General features: G+C 44.4%; 2 long non-coding RNA genes across 2 annotated transcripts in view; one reads left to right on the top strand and one right to left on the bottom strand.

The window, feature by feature from the left end:
- LOC130361274 (uncharacterized) overlaps positions 1-19108 on the top strand; it is a 48290-nt gene that overhangs the window by 28480 nt on the left and 702 nt on the right. The window lies entirely within an intron of this gene.
- LOC130361273 (uncharacterized) lies at positions 11952-16008 on the bottom strand. The gene is made up of 3 exons (XR_008890934.1): positions 15826-16008; positions 14601-14708; positions 11952-12239 (listed from the first exon to the last, which is right to left on the bottom strand). It is a non-coding gene; the product is annotated as an uncharacterized LOC130361273 (long non-coding RNA).

The following is a 19108-nucleotide window of genomic DNA, read 5'->3' as shown; positions in this document are numbered from 1 at the left end:
TATACAGGATTTGGTCAGTAACAGTATGATGGGACTATGCATGGTGATAATATTCCTCCTTTAATAGCGCCATTATTGTTATTATCAGTTTAAGTATAGAGGACTTGGTCAGTTACAGTGTGATGGTAATATTTCCTTTCCTCCCATACTATTGTTACTTGGTAAATGAATTACTTATATAGACATATTCAGTATTACAATGCATGGAAAATTGACACATATATAAATTGCTCCAGCATAGTGAAATACAGTAGCAATTTATTTCTTCGAAATATATATCAAGGAAATGAATAAATAAAAAAAATTATAATAATAATAAAAAATAAATAAATATATATATATATATATATATATATATATATATATATATATTAGTGTACTGTAAAGAGATAAATCTAGGCTGTGGGGCTGGTCTGCAATTATTTCCAGGGCTGGTTTTCATTCCCAGTCCGGCCCTGGATTTATGAGCCAAATACTAAAGCTAGACTTAGTCATTAAAGAAACATTAAGAATCTGCATGACCTAGTGAGTAACATATAGAAGCATTTAAAAGAGTTTTCTAGGAATAGAAAAGCAGAGCTAGTTTTTTTCTGAAAGCAACACAACACCTGTCCTCGCGTTACAACTTTGCTCCATTCACTTCAATGGAACTGAGCTGCTATACCACACACAACCTGAGGACAGGGGTGGTGCTGTTTTTTTGAAAAATCTGCTGTTTTTCCAATCCTGGATAACCCTATTAACTTCCATAGAAGTTAAAGGGAGTTACCAATATGGCAACGCACAGCAAGCCAGTGGAATCACTATAGGGGTCTCGGTGGTAGCAACTGCGACCAGGCCCCATAGTCTCAGTCTTGTTACATTGCTAGGATTCTTTTGTAGGGGGAAGAATATCCCGAGCATAAAAAAAAAAGCATGGGAGGTGGAGTGGTCATGCTACGGCAACATACAGTATAGATTGCACTGTGGGAAAGTGCATGGAAAGTCCTGGGGAAGGGTTAATACAAAGCTGCCCTGCCTCCCACTTGGCTCCTGTATAGAGGGGAAGGGGCTACATGACCTTCAGTATTTCTGGAGTGTTCTGATCTTGCTTACAGCTCATACAGATAGTCCTCTGGCTCCCTGACCCTAACTGCATTTCAGTAAGGCGGCTTTCACACTATAAAGTTCTTCCGTTATGAAAACCCTTAAAAAACGGCCGTTACAAAATCCCATTAAAGTCTATGGGATTTTTACATTATCCGTTTTAACCCCTCATAGCCCGCTATTAATAACGGACGTTATTTGTGACGGGAGAAAAAATGGTACATACACTATTTTTCTCCCGTCACAAAATAATGTTCGTTATTAATAACGGGCTATGAGGGGTTAAAACGGATAATGTAAAAATCCCATAGACTTTAATGGGATGTTGCAACGGCCGTTTAACGGCTGTTTTAAAAGGGGTACTCTGCTCCTCAGCATTTGGAACAAACTGTTTTGAACACTGGAGCTGGGAGCTCGAGACGTCATAGCCCCGCCCCCTCATGACGTCACGCCCCGCCACCTCAATGCAAGTCTATGGGAGGGGGCATGACGGCTGCTTGTTCTTTCTTTGCGTGGAACAATTTCAGCGGCGGAATTGTCCGTCGCTGAAATTCCTCTGTGTGGAGGGGTCTCGTGGAAGACCCATTCACACTTATGTTAATGTTCACTTTGTGTAATTCCGCTCACGGAATTCCGTGGGAATTACACAGTGTGGACATACCCTTAGGCTATGTTCACACGGCAGAATTTCCGTGCATAATTCCGCTGAAGAATTTCGCATTGGAGATTTCGCAGCAGCAGATTTAAATGGGATTCTGCTGTACTGTTCACATAACTGAATATCCACGGAAACATCTAGCGTGGAAATTCTAATTTTTGTGTCTGCAGAAAGAATTGACATGTCTATTCTTTCTGCAGACTCTTCAGGGAGATGGCACATGACCCGAGCGGCGCATTTCAGAGCGGTCCGCACGGAGATTCTTAATACTTCCAGTACTTATCAGCTGGTGAATACTACAGAGGAAGTTCTTTTCTTTTTGAATTTATTTTCTGTCTGACCACAGTGCTCTCTGCTGACACCTCTGTCCATGTCAGGAACTGTCCAGAGCAGGAGAGGTTTGCTATGGGGATTTGCTGTGGACAGACAGAAAATAAATTCAAAAAGAAAAGAACTTCCTCTGGAGCATAAAGCAGCTCATAAGTACTGGAAGGATTACAATTATAAATAGAAGTCATTTACAAATCTGTTTAACTTTCTGGCACCAGTTGATTTAAAAAAAATAGTTTTCCACCGGAGTACCCCTCTTAAGGGAATAGGAGACCTTGAAACAGCTGTGCAGAATTGGTCTCAGTAAGTCAAGGCAAACTGTATAAGGGAATAAGGGATTAAGCAACAAATGTGGAGCTGGAAATCAGCACTGGACCATGGCACAGCAGGAAGGCTGGAGTAAGTCTGTAGTTTCTTTGACTGGTAGCAGTGAACTAGTGAGATGACCTGGCCTCCACAGTCACCGGACCTGAACCCAATCGAGATGGTTTGGGGTGGGCTGGACCGCAGAGTGAATGCAAAAACGGCCAACAAGTGCTAAGCATCTCTGGGAACTCCTTCAAGACTGTAGGAAGACCATTTCAGGTGACTACCTCTGGAAGCTCATCAAGAGAATGCCAAAAGGCAATAGCAAAAGGTGGCTAGAACCTAGAATATGACATATTTTCACACTTTTTTGTTATGTCTATAATTCCACATGTTAATTCATAGTTTTGATGCCTTCAGTGTGAATCTACAATTTTCATAGTCATGAAATTAAAGAAAACTCTGAATGAGGAGGTGTGTCCAAACTTTTGGTCTGTACTGTATATGTATACCCTCCATGTAGCGCTATGCACCTTATAGGTTTTCTCCTCCCGACATGTTATTATCTAATGTATCAAACGTGATGCAGTAACATACTATTTACTATTTACCATTTACTAATTATGTTCATTCATATCTTTCCACAGGACCGCTGTCAGTGGCGGAATGCGGTCACGTGGCTCCATCCCGAACAGCGTGCAGCCACTCAGGAGTCCCCTTGCGAAGTGTGCGCACCCTGCCGCTGTCACTGGCTGGCCCGGTCACGTGGCCTCCTACTGCCCTGACGACGCGTCCTTGGCAACCTGCCTCTTCACCTCTACTGTTTACAAATGATCGGAGCACCACATGGCTCCGTACAATACTGTGTGTTTATTTACATTGCTTTCTCATGCATTACTGCCGGTGCATGCGAGTGGGGCTTGTCATGACCTCTGGTTACTCGCTGTATTTTATCGATATGTGTAAATTATTTAATACTTTTTCCATGTTGGTTGTCACCTACTATGAGTATTTATAATCATATATGTCTGTGCACATTATTTTTATTATTCTTATTATAAAATTATTTTTTTATTGTAACTCCGCCCACTGTACTTGGCACCCATTTTTTGTGTCTATAAATAGCTTCTCTTGTGATGTTATGCATGCCAATCTGATGAAGGTGGACTTTCCTTCTGAAACGTGTCATTGGTATTATGTACTTTAACCCTTTAACCCTTTAAGGACCCAGCCATTTTACACCTCAGGAACCGGCCATTTTTTGCAATTCTGACCACTGTCACTTTAAACATTAATAACTCTGGAATGCTTTTAGTTATCATTCTGATTCCGAGATTGTTTTTTCGTGACATATTCTACTTTAACATAGTGGTAAAATTTTGTGGTATCTTGCATCCTTTCTTGGTGAAAAATCCCAGCATTTTATGAAAAATTTGAAAATTTTGCATTTTTTTAACTTTGAAGCTCTCTGCTTGTAAGGAAAATGGATATTCCAAATAATTTTTTTTTTTATTCACATATACAATATGTCTATTTTATGTTTGCATCATAAAATTTACGTGTTTTTACTTTTGGAAGTCACCAGAGGGCTTCAAAGTTCAGCAGCAATTTTCCAATTTTTCACAAAATTTCCAAACTCACAATTTTTCATGGACCAGTTCAGGTTTGAAGTGGATTTGAAGGGTCTTCATATTAGAAATACCCCACAAATGACCCCATTATAAAAACTGCACCCCCCAGAGTATTCAAAATGACATTCAGTCCGCGTTTTAACCCTTTAGGTGTTTCACAGGAATAACAGCAAAGTGAAGGAGAAAATTCACAATCTCCATTTTTTACACTCGCATGTTCTTGTAGACAAAATTTTTGAATTTTTACAAGGGGAAAAAGGAGAAAATGTATACTTATATTTGTAGCCCAATTTCTCTCGAGTAAGCACATACCTCATATGTCTATGTAAAGTGTTCGGTGGGCGCAGTAGAGGGCTCAGAAGCGAAGGAGCGACAAGGGGATTTTGGAGAGTACGTTTTTTTGAAATGGTTTTTGGGAGGCATGTTGCATTTAGGAAGCCCCTATGGTGCCAGAACAGCAAAAATCCCCCACATGGCATACCATTTTGGAAACTAGACCCCTTGAGGTACGTAACAAGGAATAAAGTGAGCCTTAATACCCCACAGGGGTTTCACGACTTTTGCATATGTAAAAAAATAAAAATAAAATTTCACTAAAATGTGTGTTTCCCCCCAAATTTCACATTTTTGCAAGGGTTAATAGCAGAAAATACCCCCCAAACATTGTAACCCCATCTCTTCTGAGTATGAAGGTACCCCATAAGTTGACCTGAGGTGTACTATGGGTGAACTACAATGCTCAGAAGAGAAGGAGTCATATTTGGCTTTTTGAGAGCAAATTTTGCTCGGGGGCATGTCGCATTTAGGAAGCCCCTAGGGTGCCAGGACAGCAAAAAAAAAACACATGGCATACCATTTTGGAAACTAGACCCCTTGTGGAACGTAACAAGAAATAAAGTGAGCCTTAATACCCCACAGGGGTTTCACGACTTTTGCATACGTAAAAAATAAATAAAAAAAAATCACTAAAATGTGTGTTTCCCCCCAAATTTCACATTTTTGCAAGGGTTAATAGCAGAAAATACCCCCCAAAATTTGTAACCACATCTCTTCTGATTATGGAGGTACCCCGTAAGTTGACCTGAAGTGCACTACGGGCGAACTACAATGCTCAGAAGAGAAGGAGTCATATTTGGCTTTTTGAGAGCAAATTTTGCTCGGGGGGCATGTCGCATTTAGGAAGCCCATATGGTGCCAGGACAGCAAAATAACCCCCACATGGCATACCATTTTGGAAACTAGACCCCTTGAGGAACGTAACAAGGCATAAAATGAGCATTTACCCCCCACTGGTGTCTGTCATATCTGTGGAACAGTGGGCTGTACAACATTTTTAATTTGCACAGCCCACTGTTCCAAAGATCTGTCAGACACCTGTGGGGTGTAAATTCTCACTGCACCCCTCATTACATTCCGTGAGGGGTGCAGTTTCCGAAATGGGGTCACATGTGGGGTTTTGTTTTTTTTGCGTTTGTCAAAACCGCTGTAACAATCAGCCACCCCTGTGCAAATCACCTCAAATGTACATGGCGCACTCTCCCTTCTGGGCCTTGTTGTGCGCCCCAGAACACTTTACGCCTACATATGGGGTATCTCCGTACTCGGGAGAAATTGTGTTACAAATTTTGTGGCGCTTTTTTCCCTTTTACCTCTTGTCAAAATGAAAAGTATAGGGCAACACCAGCATGTTAGTGTAAAAAGTTTATTTTTTTACACTAACATGCTGGTGTAGACCCCAACTTCACCTTTTCATAAGGGGTGAAAGGAGAAAAAGACCCCCAAGATTTGTTAGTCAATTTCTCCCGAGTACGGCGATACCCCATATGTGACCCTAAACTGTTGCCTTGAAATACGACAGGGCTCCAAAGTGAGAGTGCCATGCGCATTTGAGGCCTGAATTAGGGATTTGCATAGGGGTGGACATAGGGGTATTCTACGCCAGCGATTCCCAAACAGGGTGCCTCCAGCTGTTGCAAAACTCCCAGCATGCCTGGACAGTCAACGGCTGTCTGGCAATACTGGGAGTTGTTGTTTTGCAACAGCTGGAGGCTCCATTTTGGAAACCGTGGCGTACCAGGCGTTTTTCATTTTTATTTGGGAGGGGCGGGGGGCTGTGTAGGGGTATGTGTATATGTAGTGTTTTTTACTTTTTATTTTATTTTGTGTTAGTGTAGTGGTGTGTAGTGTTTTTAGGGTACAGTCACACGGGCGGGGTATTACAGCGAGTTTGAGCTGCCGCGCAAAATTTGCTGCATCGCAAACTTGCAGCCTGATACTCACTGTAAGCCCCCTGCCCATGTGAGTGTACCCTGTACATTCACAGGGGGGGGGGGGGGGGGGGGTTCCAGCTGTTGCAAAACTACTACTCCCAGCATGCCTGAGAATGTTTGGGAGTTGTGGTTTTGCAACAGCTGGAGGCACACGGGTTGGGAAACACTGAATTAGGAAACAATGTTTCCCAACCAGTGTGCCTCCAGCTGTTGCAAAACCACAACTCCCAAACATTCTCAGGCATGCTGGGAGTAGTAGTTCGGCAACATCTTTAGAGCCAGATGTTGCCGAACTACAACTCCCAGCATGCTTGGAGTTGTAGTTTTGCAACATCTGGAGGACTACAGTTTGCAGACCACTGATACAGTGGTTCCCAATCTGTGCCCTTCCAGATGTTGCAAAACTACAACTCTCAGTATGCCAAAACTGTCCAGGCATGCTGGGAGTTGTAGTTCTGCAACATCTGAAGGGCCAGATGTTACAGAACTACAACTCCCAGCATGCCTGGACAGTAAGGGCATGCTGAGGATGTGTAGTTTTGCAACATCTGGAAGGGCACAGTGGTCTCCAAACTGTGGACCTCCAGATGTTGCAAAACTGCAACTCCCAGCATGCCCAGACGCCAAGGGCTGTCTGGGCATGCTGGGAGTTGTAGTTTACAGGGTCCTATTACAGCAATGCATGTCGCTTTACGGCGACGTGCATTGCTGTAAAGGGCCCGACCGCGGCTGAAGATCTACTCACCTGTCGCCGCTGCCGCCGTCTTCATCGTCTGGATCCGAGTCTTCAGGGACGAGGTAAGTACCGGGGCCGGTCCCCAGCACTCCCCCGTCCCCCGCCGCGTCCTCCGGTCTTCCTCCCGTCCTCTCCGGACTTTCAGGGGCCGGGCAGGACGGGAGGAAGTAACCGCCCCCCCTCCTGCGATTGGTCGGTTAACTAACCGACAGATCGCAGGGGGATCGGAGGAGGTGGCAGGCTTGCCACCTTGCTCCTATACGTTAGCATGGTCCTGGCTGTCTGTGACAGCCGGGATCATGCGAAATTACCGGGCGGTCGGGTCCCAGAGACCCGATCAGCCCGGTATCGCCGAAGATCGCAAGGGCCTACATGGCCCCCCTCGGCGTTTGCCCTGGATGCCTGCTGAAGGATTTCAGCAGGCATCCAGTTCCGATCTCTGCCCGGCGAGCGGCAGAGACCGGAAAACGCCATGACGTATGCATACGTCATGGGTCCTTAAGACCCAGGGTGTGAAGACGTATGCATACGTCATGGGTCCTGAACAGGTTAAGGACCAGGCACGTATGAGTACGTCCCTGCGCCCTGGGTCTTAAGGACCAGGCACATACTTAAGGACCGGACGCTTGCTGAAATCGTTCAGCAGGCGTCCGAGGCAAACACTGAGAGGGGTCCCGGGACCCCCACATGTCGCGCGGGCGATCTGCGGTGATTCCAGTCATTCGGGTCAGTGGTGACCCGATGACCCGGAACTAGATGGTGATCGGCGGTGTACGATACACCGCCAATCACCTGCCGTTGCTGGGGAGAGGTGACAATACTGTCACCTCCCCAGCAACGCTACCATTGGCTGGCGATCGTCCAGCCAATAGCAGTGCGGCAGAGGAGGGGTTAACGGTCCCTTCCCGCTGCTGCACCCGCTCTCTGTGTTCAGTCAGCGCGTGCAGCAGTGAGGAAAAGACCGTGGATCCCCCCTCAGAGCTCCGGAGCCCCCTCACCAGCCTTAAAATAGGGACAGTGGATTGCAGGGACAGGTAGGAGTTAATAAAGTTAAAAAAGTAAAAAATAAAAGTCCCCCCGTAACCCCCCAATAGGTCCCCAAGGGTCCTAATAGAGTCTGATCCCTGACCCTGGGTCCTATTAGGCGTTCAGGGAGCTGCGTGCGCCATCAGGTTTTTTTTGGGCCGCAGCTTTTTTTTTTTTTTGCTATTACTGTTGTACACTTTTTACAAGCACCAAGCACCACACACTACATACTTCCCCCCCCCCCCCCCGCACACCCCCCCTCCCCCCGCCACTGCCCCCCCCCCCCCCCCGTAGAAAAAAGGCGATGGTCCGCCGGGCATTTTCGGTAGCGGAGGCTTACGCTTTTTTAGCCTCCGACTCCGAATCTGCCAGTGAGAGCGAGGAAGATCCTACATTTTTGTGTTCTTCCTCGTCCTCCTCATCATCTAGTAGTGCTGATGAGTCCCCTGTACAGCGGCGGAGGCGCCGCCAGGCGAGGCCATGCACCCCCCATGAGAGTGACCCAGTGGCCGACACTAGTACAAGTGGCAATGCCGCTCGTAATAGGAGTCCGGCCCCCCAGACAAGTGCACCGGAGCCCCCTTCCGATGACCCTGTCTGGAGCCCCCCAGAGGGTTATCAGCCAGGGGTTCCGGAGTTTGTTGGCGACTCAGGAATCCGGATTGACCATGCTGGCTTCACTGATCTGGACTTTTTAAAGTTTTTTTTCAGTGACAGCCTGGTCAATCTAATGGTGGAGCACCCAGCAGTTCATTGCCCATCACCCTGATTTGCTTTTGGCCAGGCCCAATGAATGGCGTGCCATTGATGGAGTGGAAATTAGGACATTTTGGGGCCTCACGCTGCATATGGGCCTGGACAAAAAACCAAGTGCTCGTCATTACTGGAGCGGGGACGTCCTCTATCAGACCCCGCTTTACAGTATGGAGATGACACGGAAGCAGTTCGAGGCCATTCGGAAATGCCTGCATTATGCAGATAATGCGGCTTGTCCGCCCCGAGGTGATCCCACTCATGACCGGCTTTACAAAGTGAGGCCGGTCATCGATCACTTTGGGGCCAAATTTTGGGAGGCCTACGTACCGCTCAGGGACCTCTCTGTAGATGAGTCTCTCATCAGTTTTAAGGGGAGACTCATCTTCCGCCAGTATATTCCCTCGAAGCGGGGGCGGTATGGCGAGAAGCTCTATAAACTTTGGGAGAGTACCTCCGGGTACACTTGCAAGTTTATAGTGTATGAGGGACGAGATTCCCGTATTGAACCCCCAGAATGTCCTCCCACTCTGGGTGTTAGCGGGAAACTCGTTTGGGACCTTGTGCACCCATTGCTGGATAAGGGTTTCCACGTATACGTGGATAACTTTTATACCAGCATCCCTCTGTTCAAATCCCTTTCCGCCAGATCCACGTCCGCTTGTGGGACTGTGCGGAAGAACCAGAGAGGCCTCCCTCTAAATTTGTTCCAGACGCCTATCCCCAAGGGTGAGTACTGTGCCCTCATCCATGATAACCTGTTGTTGGTGAAGTATAAAGATAAGAGGGATGTCCTTATGCTCACCACTATTCATGGGAATAGCAGCACCCCTGTCCCTGTGCAAGGTACCGTGGGACCGGTCCTCAAGCCCGATTTTATTCTGGACTACAATCGGTATATGGGGGGAGGTTGATCTCTCAGATCAAGTCTTTAAGCCATATAACGCCATGCAGAAAACACGGGCATGGTACAAAAAAGTTGCGGTCTACTTGGTACAGGTTGCCATGTACAACTCTTTTGTACTATCCCAGTACGCTGGCAACACAGGGACATTCTTCCAGTACCAAGAAGATGTCCTAAGGTTCCTGATAGTTGGCGACCGGGAAAGAGAAGGCCGGACTTCCCAAGGGTCTGGAGTTATAGGCGCCAGGATCGTCCCAGGCCAACACTTTCCAGATGTGATCCTCCACATTGGAAAGAAGGGACGAACCCAGAAAAGATGCAGTGTGTGTAACAGGAGGGGGATTCGGAAGGACACCACCTATCAGTGCGACACTTGCCCAGATAATCCGGGCCTCTGCATAGGCTGCTTCAGGGAGTATCACACTTTCATGGAGCACTAAAGTTTCCCTTTTCAGTTTAATTTTCCATAATTTGACCAATGTACCAAGTCCAGAGTACATTCCAAATTGTTAACCTCCTAAAACCACTAAATTGCCCCAAAAAAACTGAAAAAAATAAATAAAAAATACCTGATAAGACCTCTGGGGGTGTTTTTTCAAAAATGGGTCATAGGTCACTGAGTCACTATCATCGGGGACCTTTTTATGTTGCCTCAAATGTGCAGCGCTCTCTCTCCACCTGAGCGGGTGCACATTTGAGGCAACAGGTTAGGGACGGCCACACACATCACATTCCCAGAATGATGACTCAGAGCATAGGGTTTTGGGTCATCATTCTGGTAATATATCCTTTTTTATTATAATTTATAATTTTCTGGCCCACTGTACCCCACCTGTATACCCCAGTTACGGCCCGTTGTCCCCCATAGTGTTCCCCTATTTTAGGGCTCAGTGCTCCCCCCATTAACGCTCCTTGAGGGGGGGTCCCACATCCTCTGCTATGAAAAGCTCAAGGCCCCTGACTGACCTCATGCCTATACCAAGACCTGGTGTGCACCAGAGGAACCAAAATAATCCAAAAATCAGGTATGTCCTTACTCCAAAGAAATGTATTTACAAATTGTGGGGTGTCTTTTCTGCTATTAACCCTTGTTAAAAATGTAAACTTTTGGGGAAAACCCACACTTTAGTGAATTTTTTTTTTTTACATATGCAAAAGTCGTGAAACCCCTGTGGGGTATTAAGGCTTACTTTACCCCTTGTCACGTTTCTCAAGGGGTCTAGTTTCCAAAATGGTATGCCATGTGTTTCTTTTTTTTTGCTCTCCTGGCACCATAGGGGCTTCCTAAATGCAACATGTCCCCCCATTTCAGCAAAATTTGCAAATGTGACTTATTCTCTTCTGGGCATTGTAGCGCTCTCATAGTGCATTTGACGTCCACTTATGGGGTACTTTCATACTCAGAAGAGATGGGGTTACAAATTTTGGGGGGTATTTCCTGCTATTAACCCTTGCAAAAATGTGAAAATTGGGGGGAAACACACGTTTCTCAAGGGGTCTAGTTTCCAAAATGGTATGCCATGTGTTTTTTTTTTTTTTTTTTTTTTGCTGTTCTGGCACCATAGGGGCTTCCTAAATGCAAAATGCCCCCCAAAAACCATTTCAGAAAAACGTACTCTCCAAAATCCCCTTGTAGCTCCTTCGCTTCTGAGCCCTCTACTGTGCCCGCCGAACAATTTACATAGACATATGAGGTATGTGCTTACTCGAGAGAAATTGGGCTACAAATACAAGTATAAATTTTCTCCTTTTACCCCTTGTAAAAATTCAAAAATTGGGTCTACAAGAACATGCGAGTGTAAAAAATGAAGATTGTGAATTTTCTCCTTCACTTTGCTGCTATTCCTGTGAAACACCTAAAGGGTTAAAACGCTGACTGAATGTAATTTTGAACACTTTGGGGGGGGGGGGGTGCAGTTTTTATAATGGGGTCTTTTATGGGGTATTTCTAATATGAAGACCCTTCAAATCCACTTCAAACCTGAACTGGTCGCTGAAAAATAGTGAGTTTGAAAATTTGCTGCTGAACTTTGAAGCCCTCTGGTGTCTTACAAAAGTAAAAACTCATCAATTTTATGATGCAAACATAAAGAAGACATATTGTATATGTAAATCAAAAAAACATTTTTTTTTTTTGGAATATCCATTTTCCTTACGGGCAGAGAGTTTCAAAGTTAAAGAAAATGCAAAATTTTCAATTTTTTCATCAAATTTGGGGATTTTTCACCAAGAAAGGATGCAAGTTACCACACAAATTTACCACTTTGTTAAAGTAGAATATGTCACGAAAAAACAATCTTGGAATCAGAATGATAACTAAAAGCATTCCAGAGTTATTAATGTTTAAAGTGACAGTGGTTAGATGTTCAAAAAACGCTCTGGTCCTAAGGTGTAAAATGGCCTGGTCCTTAAGGGGTTAATAAACATAGTGCTATATAGCACTTTAACCATACTTCAGCATCCTGCTTGATACTTCTGGAGTCAGGAACAGCACCCGCAGGAAAGGTTCTTTTTCTTCATTATTCTTCAAATACAGAAGCTAGACACATAAAAAAAAAAACATGGACAGAGGTGTCAGCAGGGAGCACTGTGGTCAGACAGAAAATAACTACACAACTTCCTCTGGAGCATACCACAGCTGATAAGTACTGGAAGGATTAAGATTTTTAAATAGAAATCATTTAAAAATATGTTTAACTTTTTGACACCAGTTGATTAAAAATAAATAAATAAATAAATATATTCCAGCAATAAAGCCAACAGCACTCACGGGTTCAGGTGAAAAAACACAACGGTGTTTATTTAAACCATGTTCAGATGCAACGTTTCAGTGATATCCACCACCTTTTTCAAGCATGGTATACAAATGTGCAAGACAAACCTTTATATGGTATCATATTAAGCTAATCACCACCTCCAATCAACATGATTGAACATAATTCATACATTAAAAAAACATAATCAATACAAAATTCATAGTGTACAAAAAGTGCAATTGATAAAAGTGTAATCAGAAACAACAATGGTCGCCGTACACACACTAGACCATCGCTGCTATTAAAAATATTATAGTGCAAATAATTAAGACGCAGCTGCAACTACGTCTTACAGTGATTAAAAACAATATTGCCATGGGGACAGACCACTCACCTCTCGCGTGTGGGCACCGCCATTACGGCGTCTCGTATTGTTGTCACATGGTTCCCGGTCATGTGACGCCCCCAAGTTCCGCCCCGTCGTCACGTGACCGGAGCGCATACTCACGCATGCGCGCCCGAAAACGGCATCAGACGACCTGGCGAAGACGTGGGAGCGCCACAAGCATCGAACCATACATGACAGTGGGAGTCCAAATTTAGAATAAAATGCATAGTAGAAACAAAATCCATAGAAAGTGATATACAAAATAAAAATAATGTAGAGGGGCAAATATTTTTATCATCATAGACCAGGAAGAGAACATAATCATTCTCACCCAGTCTATGGGCTATGTTAAGACCTACTAGTAATAAAGAAATTAATAGTAAAAAAAAAAAATGTATTATGAAAAAACGTACCATAAACGCACCGTGTGAATAGGGGGAAAGATGCGCCTCCGAATATATATATATATATATATATATATATATATATTCCACTGGAGTACCCCTTTATGTAAATGTGTGTGCTTATTATATGCAATAACTGTAATTTAATTTACACATTACTTCTCCAAAGTTTCCAATTTTATAACCAAAAAGCACGAGCCAGGATACAGCAGCCACTCCCCTGATCCTGCTCTTAACCCCATAGATTTTTTTTTATGTGTCTAGCTTCTGTATTTGGCTCACAAATCCCTCTGTTCTGCTGCTCACTCACTGAGCCCCTCCTCACTCACCATGCAATCACTTTCTCTGCTGTGCTATGCTGGGTCTCTGCAGCTGAAAGGGTATGTTCACACTACGGAATTCCCATGGAATTCCACGAATGGAATTCCGTGCTGTGAACAAAAACATCAGTGTGAATGGTTTTCCGCGAGACCCGTTCACACTGTGGAATTTCAGAGGCGCACAATTCCGCCACTGAAATTGTTCCGCGCAAAGAACATGTTCATTCTTTGCGCGGAAGTCCACGAACACTGCATATCTGTCAATGGTGATGGCGCAGTGCCACGCGGTCCTACCGCTGAAGTATTGCGGCGGCGGCGGCCACCAGAATGGAATCTCGCTAACGGAGATTCCATTCATAATCCCTAGTGTGAACATACCCTAACTGTATCTGATCCCTCAGTGATGCTGAAAACTTATCTTGCATGATGTGTCTACATTTTATCATCGAGAAGACGAGAAGAAGGGGAAGAGAACCATAAGAGATATATTACAAAGTTTTTTCTTTTATCTTACATTTTTAGAGACACCTTTATTATTGGAGGTACACTTTAATTAAATGTGGGCACTTATTATAGGTAATAACTGTAATTTAATTTACAAATTACTTTTACAAAGTTTCCAATTTCATGACCATGGATTCCGGAATTGTATTGACAGCTATGAATGAATAAAGAAACTAAGAGAATGCAATGTTTTTGCTCTACCCAGCATTACTGCAGAGGAATTATTGCTGATTTATAGAGTTATAAACACTCTTATTTTAAAATTAGATTCACTTTTCTTAAACTCAGCAGCCACTTCTCACACATGCTGATAATCTGATTTCTGTAAGAGTGTTAATCGTCACTTTATAATGAACTCATTTCTACGCTCACGCTGAATAAATGGATGTTAATGTGTGATTTTTTTTTTCTGCTTACTGCAATTTTCCCCACTTAAATCTAGAAGATATTCTCTGTTGAATTTCCAGGAACAATTCAGTTTTGATTTCAATTATTGCAACAATAAAAATTTAATTACATGTTCTGCACCTTGGGAGGGAAATCTTTTTTGATTGCGTAAGTATGTCACATTGGTAGATGCGCTTTTGATTATGGACATCTGAGAGAGGACCATAAAGGGTTAACAGGTGTTCCAGCCTTAGGGGAAAAAAAAAAAATTGAAAAGTAAGTTGATGCACAAAAAACGCAAAACAAACAATAATAAAATAAAAAATATAATTTAGGAAAGCAAACTGAGGGCACAGGGTTAAAGAGGTACTCCCCTGACCTGCAAGCCTGTACAACAGGTTAGTGCAGAGGATACTGATGACAAATTTCATTTAAAATTCTTTTTTTTAAATCAAGTGGTGCCAGAAAGCTGCTGTATACTCCACAGGAAGTTCTTTTCTTTTTAAATGTATTTTCTGTCTGACCACAGTGCTCTCTGCTGACACCTCTGTCTATGTCAGGAACTGTCCGGAGCAAGATAGGTGTGCTATGGGGATTTGCTCCTACTCTGGACAGTTGCCAAAATGGACAGAGGTGTCAGCAGAGAGCACTGTGGTCAGACAGAAAGGAAAGAAAAAAAAAGAACTTCCTGTGGAGCATACTGCAGCTGATAAGTACTGGAAGGGTTAAAGGGGTATTCCAGGAAAAAAAAAAACTTTATATATATATATATATATATATATATATATATATATATATATATATCTCAACTGGCTCCAGAAAGTTAAACAGATTTGTAAATTACTTCTATTAAAAAATCTTAATCCTTTCAGTACTTATGAGCTTCTGAAGTTAAGGCTGTTCTTTTCTGTCTAAGTGCTCTCTGATGACACGTGTCTCGGGAACCGCCCAGTTTAGAAGAGGTTTGCTATGGGGATTTGCTTCTAAACTGGGCGGTTCCCGGGACACGTTGTCATCAGAGAGCACTTAGACAGAAAAGAACAACCTTAACTTCAGAAGCTCATAAGTACTGAAAGGATTAAGATTTTTTATAGAAGTAATTTACAAATCTGTTTAACTCTTTGGAGCCAGTTGATATATATAAAAAAAAGTTTTTTTTCCTGGATTACCCCTTTAAGATTTTAAAATAGAAGTAATTTACAAATCTAAAGATATGATAAAAAATATATAGTAGACAGCAGCGCTAGCAGGGACTTGCTAATACGTCTGTGACTAGTGGGTATTGCCGGTGCAGTGATTAGGTACAATACTATATTGTAATGGGATGTTTTCCACAAGTACAACACATACAGGCAGCTGAAAGAACCTTTAGTGTATGTGTGCTTGACATATATTCTCCCAGTCCTCCGATGTCTAGATCTATGGTGGTAGTTCCAGCAGGGATTCAGCTATGTTGCTTGGTGATTTGTATTCTGTGCTGGTGCTCCAAGCGTGTGTGGAAGTCTTTATGCAGCCGCAGGGAAATCTGCCCCGGCCGTTGGCGTCTCCACCTGCGTGCTACAAAGTGAAAGAAGTAAAAGTCCGTACCTACAAGTGATGTCACTAAGGTAAAACAGATGGGCCAAAAAAGATAGCTCCAACAGCGTTTCGGAGAATGACGTTCTCCTTCCTCAGGGATACCTTGAGTTGTAGTTTTGCAACATCTGGAGGTCCGCAGGGTGAAGACCACTGGTAGAGGAAGTTGTACTCACCTGTCCCCGCCGCTCCGGACCGTCACCGCTCGTCACCGCTGCCCTTGATGTCGCCGACGCTCCGGCAAGGCCTCTGCTTCCCCGGCATCCTCACTCCCGTCGCCGCCATCACGTCGCTACGCACACCGCTCCTATTAGATGACGGGACGGTGTGCGCAGCGACGTTATGACGACGATGGAGAGCGCCAACGATGCAGGGGATCCCGAAGAGGATGCGCTGGAGCCCCAAGGACAGGTAAGTGATCGTCAGCGGACCACACGGGGCATTGTAATCGGCTATCCGGTGGCAGCTGAAGCAATCAGTGCTGTCGGATAGCCGTTTATGCGATGGCCCCAACATACAAAAGCATTGTATGTTGATGCTGCCTTCAACATGCAATGGCCTCTGAGAGGCCATCGTATGTTGAAATGATCGTATGTCGGGGCCATCGTAGGTCGGAGGGGGGGTCACTGTACTCACTTCAGAGTGTAATTACCTATAAAACATGATAAAAAGGAATATCACAGTAGAATCGCCCAGTGGCGTTTAATCACCCCTTATCCCTCCCCTGTATCATTTCATCCCCCTTTATTCCCTGTGCCACCTTATTCCCCCGTGCCTTGTGCCAAATTATCCCCCCTCTTAGCCTCTGTGTCACATAATTTCCTCTTGATCCCTCTGTGCCATTTCATTCCCCCTTTATTACTCTCTGTGTAAATTCATCATCCCCCCTTTATGAAGTGGCACAGGAGATAACGGGGGAATAAAATGGCAGAGGGGGGGGGGGAGAAATAACACAGAGGGTGGTAAAGAGGGGGGATGAATTTGCACAGAGGGCAATAAAGGGGGATTAAATAGGTCAAGAGGAAATGATGTGGCACAGGGGGTAATAAAGGGAGGGATAAAGTGGCACGGGGGGGATCAGGGAAGGAGAGGGGTGAATGATGTCGCTGGCGGACGTACAGAAGTAGGAGACCACTGTTTAAACATTGGTCTTCTGCTTCTGTGCTGGGGCTTCTTAAGTGGGGTGCAGGGGGGCCTGGGCCCCTAACTGGGGTATTGGCTGTATCCCCTGATAGTGGACCTGTGTACAAGGTAGGGCCGGCACACAAGCCTGGTTGTTACCTATTGGGAGTGTTTTGTCCCCTAATGGGAGTATTATGTTCCCTATTGTCCCCTATTGGGAATGTTTTGTCTCCTATTTGGTGTGTTTGCGTGCACTATTGGGAATGTCCCCTATTAGGAAGGTGCAAATCATTAAGTCTTATGGGACTCTGCCGGGGAATTAAAAACTGTCCGCTATTGGGAGGTGTCCGCTAAGGTAAATTTCACTGTATTACATAAAATAAAGTATACTCACCTACCCCCCATCCCCCGCCGCTCATAGCTCCCTGTTCCGGACACTCACTGCTGATTCCTGGCTTCTATGATGCATCAAACCTGTAGGACCTGCCCACTTAGCCAGTCACTGGCCACTGCTGTAAACCCTGCCAAAGAGCATGCATAGTATAGAATAGGGAGCTACTTCATTTTAAAAAAATTAATTTTTAACTTGTAAATGAAATTAAATAAATAATAAAAAAAAAAAATACAGCCACAAAGAGAGAGTAGAGTTGCCGCGATGTCTGAGTACACTGCACATGTGCGCGGTGACTTGCTTGTCCCTGTGTGGCTGCTCGTAGTGCTGGGGAGTTGGGGTGGGAGAAACAGCTGGAGGCACACTATAGGTTCAGGTCACCAGCAGATCTGATGTGAATCCCTTACGTGTGACCCTACACTTAAGGGGTTAAAGAATGTGGCAAAGGTAGATGCCCTAATATCAGTAGCTGCTTAGGATTTATGAAATAAAATGTTATCTGGAAATGATCGTGTTAGAAATGGAGCACGGTAAGAAATCATTCAGGCTTTGAATGCAATAATTAAATGTATATTTTCCATGGAAACAGAAGAGAATCACATCAAGGTTACACCTTGGTTTTGTATAGTAAATGATGAATTGATACAATTACTGGAAGTTAGGTAGGTAGGTACCAGAGGGAAGATGCACAGCTCCTGAAGTATTGTGCCATACACACTCTCTTTTTAACTTTATATATTACTATGGCCCAGTGTTGTTAAAGGAAATTTGTCATCAGTGTCACCTGCACCAACCTGTCGATACAGACAGGTAGTGCAGGCGACACTGATTACAACGATACTTACCTGGTCCCATTCCGTGCTGTGGTTCTTCGGCTATCCTTTTCGGTATCTTCAGCTCCGGGCCTGACTTGGAGCATGGGCGGAGCTTAGTGACATCACCACTGTTCTCTGCTGGGTCCCGCTGTTGGCAAACAGCAGCGGTGTTGGGCCCGGAGCTGAAGATACTGAATAGGATAACCGAAGAACCACAGCACGGAACGGGACCAGGTAAGTATCATTGTCATCAGTGTCACCTGCACTACCTGTCTGTACCGACAGGTTAGTGCAGTTGACACTGATGACAGATTTGTTAGGCTGCATTCACACTGAGTAAAGCACGAGTATTTCCAGCTGAAAAATGACGTTCGTAAAAAAAAAGTTATTTTTTTGTTTTGTGCGGAATGCGTGTGGAATTTGCGCGGAGCCGACTGTGCATCATAGCGGGCGCCTACACAGCGTGAATCTGTGGGCAATACCAGACATCACCAATCGCAGTGATGCCTGGTATTAACCGCCTCCTCCCATCCTCTCAGCTGATCGTGACACTGCATTGTTACCGCGCTGATCACAAACAGCTAAACTCAGCTCACATACATCCTGGCAGCTCAGTGTAGCTGATCAGGACCACTGTGGTTAAACCGCAGTGTCACGATCAGCTGAGAGGATGTGAGGAGGGCCCCTACCTTCCACCTCCCTGTCCATTTGTCGCTACATTGCTCCATGCGTGATATCATGGCTGG

Source organism: Hyla sarda, chromosome 3 (assembly GCF_029499605.1).
Source record: "Hyla sarda isolate aHylSar1 chromosome 3, aHylSar1.hap1, whole genome shotgun sequence".
NCBI classification, from domain to species: domain Eukaryota; kingdom Metazoa; phylum Chordata; class Amphibia; order Anura; family Hylidae; genus Hyla; species Hyla sarda.
Note: the sequence above shows the minus strand (reverse complement) of the source record. Positions and strands in the feature narration are given on the sequence as shown.